An 8020-nucleotide genomic window follows, 5' to 3' on the forward strand; every position below is an offset into this window, starting at 1 on the left:
CCCTCTCTCCCAGAACCATGATCGTGTTCCCCTTGTCCTCACTTTCCACCCACCAGCCTCCACATTCAACGGATCATCCTCCGCCATTTTCACCACCTCCAGTGTGATCCCACCACCAAACACATCTTCCCCTCCCCTCCCCTTCCAGCATTCCGAAAGGACCGTTCCCTCCGTGACACCTTGGTCCACTCCTCAATCACCCCTAACAACCCCTCCCCTTCCCACGGCACCTTCCCATGCAAGCTCAGGAGATGCAACACCTGCCCTTTTAGCTCCTCCCTTCCCACTGTCCAGGGCCTCAAATGCAGAAGTGAGAGTTAGGACAACTATCACCAACTCTGACCCCCCCCCCCCCCCCCCTCCCCAGCACAATTCCTACTAACCTTTTCTGTGCATGCATCCAACACCACGTTACCCCCACTGAGCAGCTGAATGCATCCGCCAAGCCACCCACAGTGCTGGGGAGAGCGAGAGAGAGCTGGGGGGTTGCGGTAGGGGAGGGGAGAGAGCTGGGGGGTGGGGTGGGGTGGGGGAGGGAGAGAGCGAGCAAGCTTCAAAGGCGGGAGAGAGAGAGAGAGAGAGAGAGAGCCTGGGGGTGGGGGGTAGATCGGAGGGGAGAGAAATAACTCAGAAGACTGATCACGTTCTTCCCCCTGGTGCGTGAAAGCTCGGTGTGTGTGTTACAAGGGACATCGTTGAGGTGGATGAAATCCAGAAGTCACGGCACTGTCACTATTCACTTCATTCCCAATAAACCTGTTAACAATCCGCACACAATGCCCCATCTATGTGGGGGGGGGGGGGGGGTGGTTTAAGGTCTTGCGCTTGGGTAAGGGTCTTCAGCTGGCGGAGGGATTGCTGGGGTAAAGGTCTTCAGCTGACGGAGGGATGCACTTACGCTGAGATAATGGACTTCGGCTGGAACTTGGTGGCTTTTAGGGAGATCTATCTTCTGTGGCTTCTGAAGTCAATGGATCGAATTACAAATTGGAAATTCACTCAAAACTTGGGCTGGGTGGTTCTAGTTACACATTCCAGAGGAACTTCAGGGTGTGGCTTATCCTCCAAAGGGACCAATCAGCAATAGGTCTGGAGAGCCAATCCGAGAAACGGCTGCATTTAAGTTAGTACAAATAAACGCATCCCTCTTTGGCGATGAGGAAAGATTGGAGATGCTGGGTCTGTTTTCTTTGGAACGGAGGAGGCTTATGGGAGACCTAATTGAGGTGTATAAAATTATGAGGGGCCTGGATAGAGTAGATAGGAAGGACCTGTTTCTGTTGGCAGAAGGGTCAACAACCAGAGGGCATAGATTTAAAGTAATTGGGAGGTTTCGAGGAGATATGAGGGGAAATTTCTTCACCCAGAGGGTGCCGGGGGTCTGGAACTCACTGCCTGAAAAGGTGGTAGAGGCAGAAACCCTCACCACATTTAAAAGAGATTTGGATGTGCACTTGAAGTGCCGTAACCTACAGGGCTACGGACCAAGAGCTGGAAAGCAGTGTTAGGCTGGATAGCGCTTGGTCATCTGGCGCGGACACGATTGGCCGAAAAGGCCTCCTTCCATGCTGTAAATTTCTATGATTCTATGTAGCAGTTTTTAAGCAAGTACAGGGGCAGAAAGAACAAAAGGCAAGGTCTGTGATAGGGTGGAAGGTAGGAGTGCTGGTTCTTGCACTTTCGTTGAGCTTCATTGGAACAGTATAGGAGGTTGAGGAGTGAGTGGGAGTGGGACGGAGAATTAAAATGGCAAGCGACCGGAAGCACAGGGTCACGCTTACGGACTGAATGGAGGTGTTTGGCAATGTGATCACCCAATCTGCGTTTGGTCCCCTCAATGTAGAGGAGACCACATTTTTCAAGGTGCCAAATTGTGTTTGACATTTCGCTACTAGTGTAAGCTGTGGCTAAGTGGGTAGCACTCTCGCCTCTGAGTCAGAAGGTTGTGGGCTCAAGGCCCACTCCAGGGACTCGATCATAAAAAATCTGACCTGACACTCCAGTGCAGTGCTGAGGGAGTGCTGCACTGTCAGAGATGCCGTCTTTCGGATGAGACGTTAAACCGAGGTTCCGTCTGCTCACGCAAGTGAGCATAAAAGTTCCCATGACACTATTTCGAAGAAGAGCAGGGGAGTTATCCCTGGTGTCCTGGCCAATATTTATCCCTCAATCAACATTATCTACTTATTATCACATTGCGGTTTGTGGGAGCTTGCTGTGCGTAAATTGGCTGCCGCGTTTCCCACATTATAGCAGTGACTACACTCCAAAAGTACTTCATTGGCTGTAAAGTTCTTTGAGACATCTGGTGGTCGTGAAAGGTGCTATATAAATCCAAGTCTTTCTTTAAAGGCACTATATAAATGCAAGTTGTTGTAAAGAGCACAGGAGATAGAAATGATTTTCAGTATTGTTTTAACTTACTGTTTCGTGGTCTGCTGCAGCTGTTGATAAAGTGGAAGCCAGAGTTGGTCAGATCAGGGCATGGGGTTAATCACATGGGAAGCAATGGACTAATCGGGTGTGGCAGAATAAATTTGGCAAGGAAGTGAGCATAGATTAGAATAATTTTGACTATAAATGTGCAGTGTTACAGAAGTGTTAGAGGGCAAACAAGATGCACAATACTTTTAATATATAGAGTGGGTATTGCCACCACGGTGTCAGCCAATGAGTCGGAGGCTTGGCGGGACTTACAGTGAGTGGAGAATAGTTGCACAATACAAAGGATGTGCATAATATTAGTCCCAGTCTCTAACGGCAGTGTGGTTTCAGGCGTGAATGATGAGAATGACCCAGTCATCCCCACCCTGGCCGGGACTAGTGGTGTAATTATATGGAGCCTTTAATATATTATAAAAAGATAGAGAGAAGGGAAATATTTACATAGAATAATTTTGACTATAATTAAATGTGAACGTGCAGCATTACAGAAACAGGCCATTCGGCCCAAACAGTCCATTCGCCACTCGAGCCTCCTCCCGTCTTTCCACATCTAAATCTATCAGCATAACCCTCTATTCCCGTCTCCCTTATATGCTTGTCGCGCCTCCCCTGAAATGCATCTATACTATTCGCTTCAACCACTCCCTGTGGCAGCGAGTTCCACATTCTCACCACTCTTTGGGTAAAGAAGTTTCTTTGCAATTCCCTATTGGATTTCTTGGTGACTGCCTTATATTGACGGCCTCCAGTTATGCACTTCCCCACAAGTAGAAACAATGTGCCGAAAATTCTGGTCTTGCCGGGTCCGTATGAAATATGCATGGTCCCGGTGAGTCCTCGCAATAGCCCAATCTCTCCCGCGCGGTGGTCCTTCTCCCGGATCTGTCGAGATCCTCCGCATCCCCGGGAGAAGGACAACTGCGTGGGAGAGACTGGCTATTTGCCCAACTCATGCCCAGCGAATGTTCTTCAAACTTTAACGCCTGGTAAAAGCAGGCGCATAACTTACTTTTACCAGTCTAAGAGTTTTAAAACATATAAAAATTAAATTTAAACACTAATTTAAAAACCCTATCCATTAAGGTAACTCTATTTTTAACACTATTAAAACACATTAAAAAAATTCCAAAATATATATATAATTTTTCTAAAACATTTAATTACATTTAATTTCAATTAATTTTAAATATGTGAGGTGTTTTATTTATTTAATGTGCTGTGTTTGGGTGTTTTAGGGGTTTTTCTCATTGATTGTACGCGCTCCCATTACTAACAGAGCTCCCATTTTTATCAATGAGAATACTGCATGGTGATTGGTGGCCCAGGCCCATGTGACTCCAGTGTGTACGTACATACCTGAAAGACATCTCCCCATGCGCTGCGCAGTGAATGAAGGTCTCCGACCGGAATCCTACGTTCCTTCGGGACCACCAGGTATTTTCGTAGATTTTTTTCGGGTAGGAGGCGTTCGTACGAAGGATGCCTCCGACCACAATTTCCCCCCATTCTCTCCGTGTCCACTCTATCAAAACCTTTCAGAATTTTAAAGACCTCTATTAGGCCACCCCTCAGCTGCCTGTTTTCATGAGAAAAGAGAGCCAGCCTGTTCATCGTTTGAATTGAAACATTAAAATATAATTCAGACACATAAAGGAGGGAAAAGAGAGAAATATTTATTTAACACACATGACGTATTGCAATGTACAAGAGTCGATGATCTTGCACTGCAAGATATAGTGAGTTCAGTAAAGGCTTCTTAATGTCACTGAACAGAAATAATACACTCTGTCCAATTGCATCCAAACCCCAGCAATCACATGACCGAAGAGTAATAGCCACCGCTGATGGAGGATGAGGTTCCCTGATGTACTTTGCTCTGTGAAGCACAGACATTCTATTTAGTAACGAGGCTCTAGTTAGTCTGCGACTTCCCACATGATCATTAAAGCTCCAAATAAGCGAGTTAAACAGGGATTGTTTGATGATGGATCATATCACCAGCTATCACCTTTGTGCTTTATATAAAGTCCCAAACTCCAGCTCCCCGTTTGCCAATGTAAAATTTCTCCAAATGATATATAAATTGCCACTGATGTAAATCAGAGAACAACAACAACTTTTATTTATTCGCTCATGGAATGTGGACGTTGCTGGCAAGGCCAGCATTTATTGCCCATCCCTAATTGGTCTTGAAAAGGTGGTGGTGAGCCGCCTTCTTGAACTGCTGCAGTCCATGTGGTGAAGGTGCTCTGAGTGCTGTTAGGGAGGGGGTTCCAGGATTTTGACCCAGCGACGATGAAGGAACGGCGATATACTTCCAAGTCAGGATGGTGTGTAACTTAGAGGTGACAGTGTTCCCATGCAGCTGCTGCCCTTGTCCTTCTCAGTGGTCGAGGTCATGGGTTTGGGAGGTGCTGTCGAAGAAGCCTTGGTGAGTTGCTGCAGTGCATCTTGTAGATGGTACACACTAGCCACAGTGCACCGGTGGTGGGGAATTTGAACATTTACGGTGGTGGAGAATTTGAACATTTACGGTGGTGGATAGGGTACCGATCAAGCGGGCTGCTTTATCCTGGAGGGTGTCAGGCTTCTTGAGTGTTGTTGGAGCTGCACTCATCCAGGCAAGTGGTGAATATTCCACCACATTCCTGACTGTCTTGTAGATGGTGGAAAGGCTTTGGGGAGTCAGGAGGTGGGACACTCATTGCAGAATACCCAGCCTCTGACCTGCTCTTGTAGCCACAGTATTTATGCGGCTGGTCCAGTTAAGTTTCTGATCAATGGTGACCCCCAGCATCTTGCTGGTGAGGGATTCGGTGATGGTAATGCTGTCAAGGGGCAGTGGTTAGACTCTCGTTTGTTGGAGATAGTCATTACCTAGCACTTGTATGGCACGAATGTTACTTGCCACGTATCAGCCCAAGCCTGAATGTCATCCAGGTCTTGCTGCATGCGGGCACGGACTGCTTCATTATCTGAGGAGTTGTGAATGGAACTGAACACTGTGCAATCATCAGCAAACATCCCCGCTTTTGATCTTATGATGGAGGGAAGGTCATTGATAAAGCAGCTGAAGATGGTTGGGCCTAGGACACTGCCCTGAGGAACCTCTGCAGCGATGTCCTAGGGATGTGATGATTGACCTCCAACAACCACAACCATCTTCCCTTGTGCTAGGTGTGACTCCAGGCAGTGGAGTCTAAAAAACAAACCCCAGCTTTGTACTTTCGTACAACAAAATAATTGGCTTTCTAAAAGAAAGGTATAGGTTCTGATGTCATGTGGGAAAGGCAGCAGCAAGATCCCTCAAACAGCAATGAAATAAATGGCAGATAATCTGTTTTGGTGATGTTGGTTGAGGGATAAATATTGGCCCAGGTCACCAAAGAGAACTCCCCTGCTCTTTGAAATAGTGCCTTGGGATCTTTTATATGAACCCGAGAGGACAGATGGGACCTCAGTTTAATGTCTCATCCGAAAGATGGTACCTCTGACTGTGCAGCACCTCCCTCAGTACTGCTCTGGGAGTATCAGCCAAGATTAGGTGTTCATGTCCCTGGAGTGGGACTTGAACCCACAACCTTCTGACTCAGTGGCAAGAAGCTATCCACTGAGCCACTCACAGTATATGTGAGTTCAGCAGTGTAGTGGCTAAAGTTTTAGCATTCCTCATCAGGTGGGTAACATATGCCACATTGATTTAGATGGGATTCAGTGTGAGATGTGGAGTATGGGGTTCAATGTGAGATGGGGTGTATGGGGTTCATTGTGAGATGGGGTGTATGGGGTTCCGTCTGAGATATGAGGTTCAGTGTGAGATGGGGTGTATGGGGTTCAGTATGAGATGTGCGGTTCAGTGTGAGATGGGTGTATGGAGTTCAGTCTGAGATGAGGTTCAGTGTGAGATGGGGTGTATGGGGTTCTGTGTGCAATATGGGGTTCAGTGTGAGATGGGGTTCAGTGTGAGATGGGGTGTAGGGGTTCAGTGTGAGATGGGGTGTATGGGGTTCAGTGTGAGATGGGGTTCAGTGTGAGACAGGGTGTATGGGGTTCAGTGTGCGATATGGGGTTCAGTGTGAGACAGGGTGTATGGGGTTCAGTGTGCGATATGGGGTTCAGTATGAGATGGGGTGTATTGGGTTCAGTATGAGATGGGGTGTATGGGGTTCAGTGTGCGATATGGGGTTCAGTGTGAGATGGGGTGTATGGGGTTCAGTATGAGATGGGGTGTATGGGGTTCAGTGTGTGATATGTGGTTCAGTGTGAGGTGGTGTGTATTGAGTTCAGTATGAGATGGGGTGTATGGGGTTCAGTGTGCAATATGGGGTTCAGTGTGAGATGGGGTGTATGGGGTTCAGTGTGCGATATGGGGTTCAGTGTGAGATGGGGTGTAGTGCAGGATTCAGTGTGTGATGAGAGTACAATCGGTGTTCAGATATAGTGGCCGTGAAAGATCCCACGACCACAATTTGGAAGGCGATCAGGGAAGTTCTACCCAGTATTCTGGGGCCAATATTTATCCCTTGACCAACATCACTAAAACAGATAAATTGGTCTTTTATCTCATTACTGTTTGTGCAATCTTCCTGTGCGCAAATTGGCTGCCTCGTTTCCTACATTAAAACAGTAACTGCACTTCAAAAAGTACTTCATTGATTGTCAAGCTCTCTGGGATGTCCTGATGTTATGAAAGGTGCTATATAAATGTAAGTCTTACATAAAAAAAATGACAGACAAAAAAAGAAGCCATCCTATCATCTGTCCTTTCAGGAATAGCAGCCCCTCCATTTGTTTATACCATGGACATCATTCTCTGTATCAACTGCAGAATGTACTTTTCTGCATTTCATTCCTTTTGATGAGCGTTATACTGTCGGTTGAAAATTGATGTAAAAACATAATTCAAGGGCTGGAAATGCTGCTCCCAACACAGCCGGAGTATCCAAGCTTATGGTCGCAGTGGGCTGTGTTGGTGTGCAACAGGAGGCCTTGTGTAAAGTATAAATCTCCATTCTCATCCTTGTTTTCAAATCCCTCTATGGCCTCGCCACTCCCTATCTCTGTAACCTCCTCCAGCCCTACAACCTCCCGAGATCTCTGCGTTCCTCCAATTCTGGCCTCTTGCGCATACCCCAATTTTCATTGGCGGCCTGTGCCTTCAGTTGCCTAGGCCTGAAGTTCTGGAATTCCCTCCCTAAACCTCTCCGCCTCTCTACCTCTCTCTCCACCTTAAAACCTACCTCTCTGACCAAGCTTTTGGTCACATATCTCTGTGTGGCTCGGTGCCTAATTTTGTTTGATAACGCTCCTGTGATGTTTTACTACGGTAATGGTGCTATAATATTTGAGTTGTTGTTGTATCATAGACTATTACAACACAGGCTCGACATTCCTCTGGGATGATCTGATGACAGAAAGGGATAAAACGTGGCTGGAGAAATGTGGTCTACTCTTTAATCAATGCATTTATAATGCCAGAAATATGATACAATAAGGAATAACTTAACTCACATTTACAGCGATAACTTCAGGCAAATATACAGCAAAATAAAGTATTAACCAATAAAGTTCCCAT

Source organism: Pristiophorus japonicus, chromosome 14 (assembly GCF_044704955.1).
Source record: "Pristiophorus japonicus isolate sPriJap1 chromosome 14, sPriJap1.hap1, whole genome shotgun sequence".
Taxonomy (NCBI): Eukaryota; Metazoa; Chordata; class Chondrichthyes; family Pristiophoridae; genus Pristiophorus; species Pristiophorus japonicus.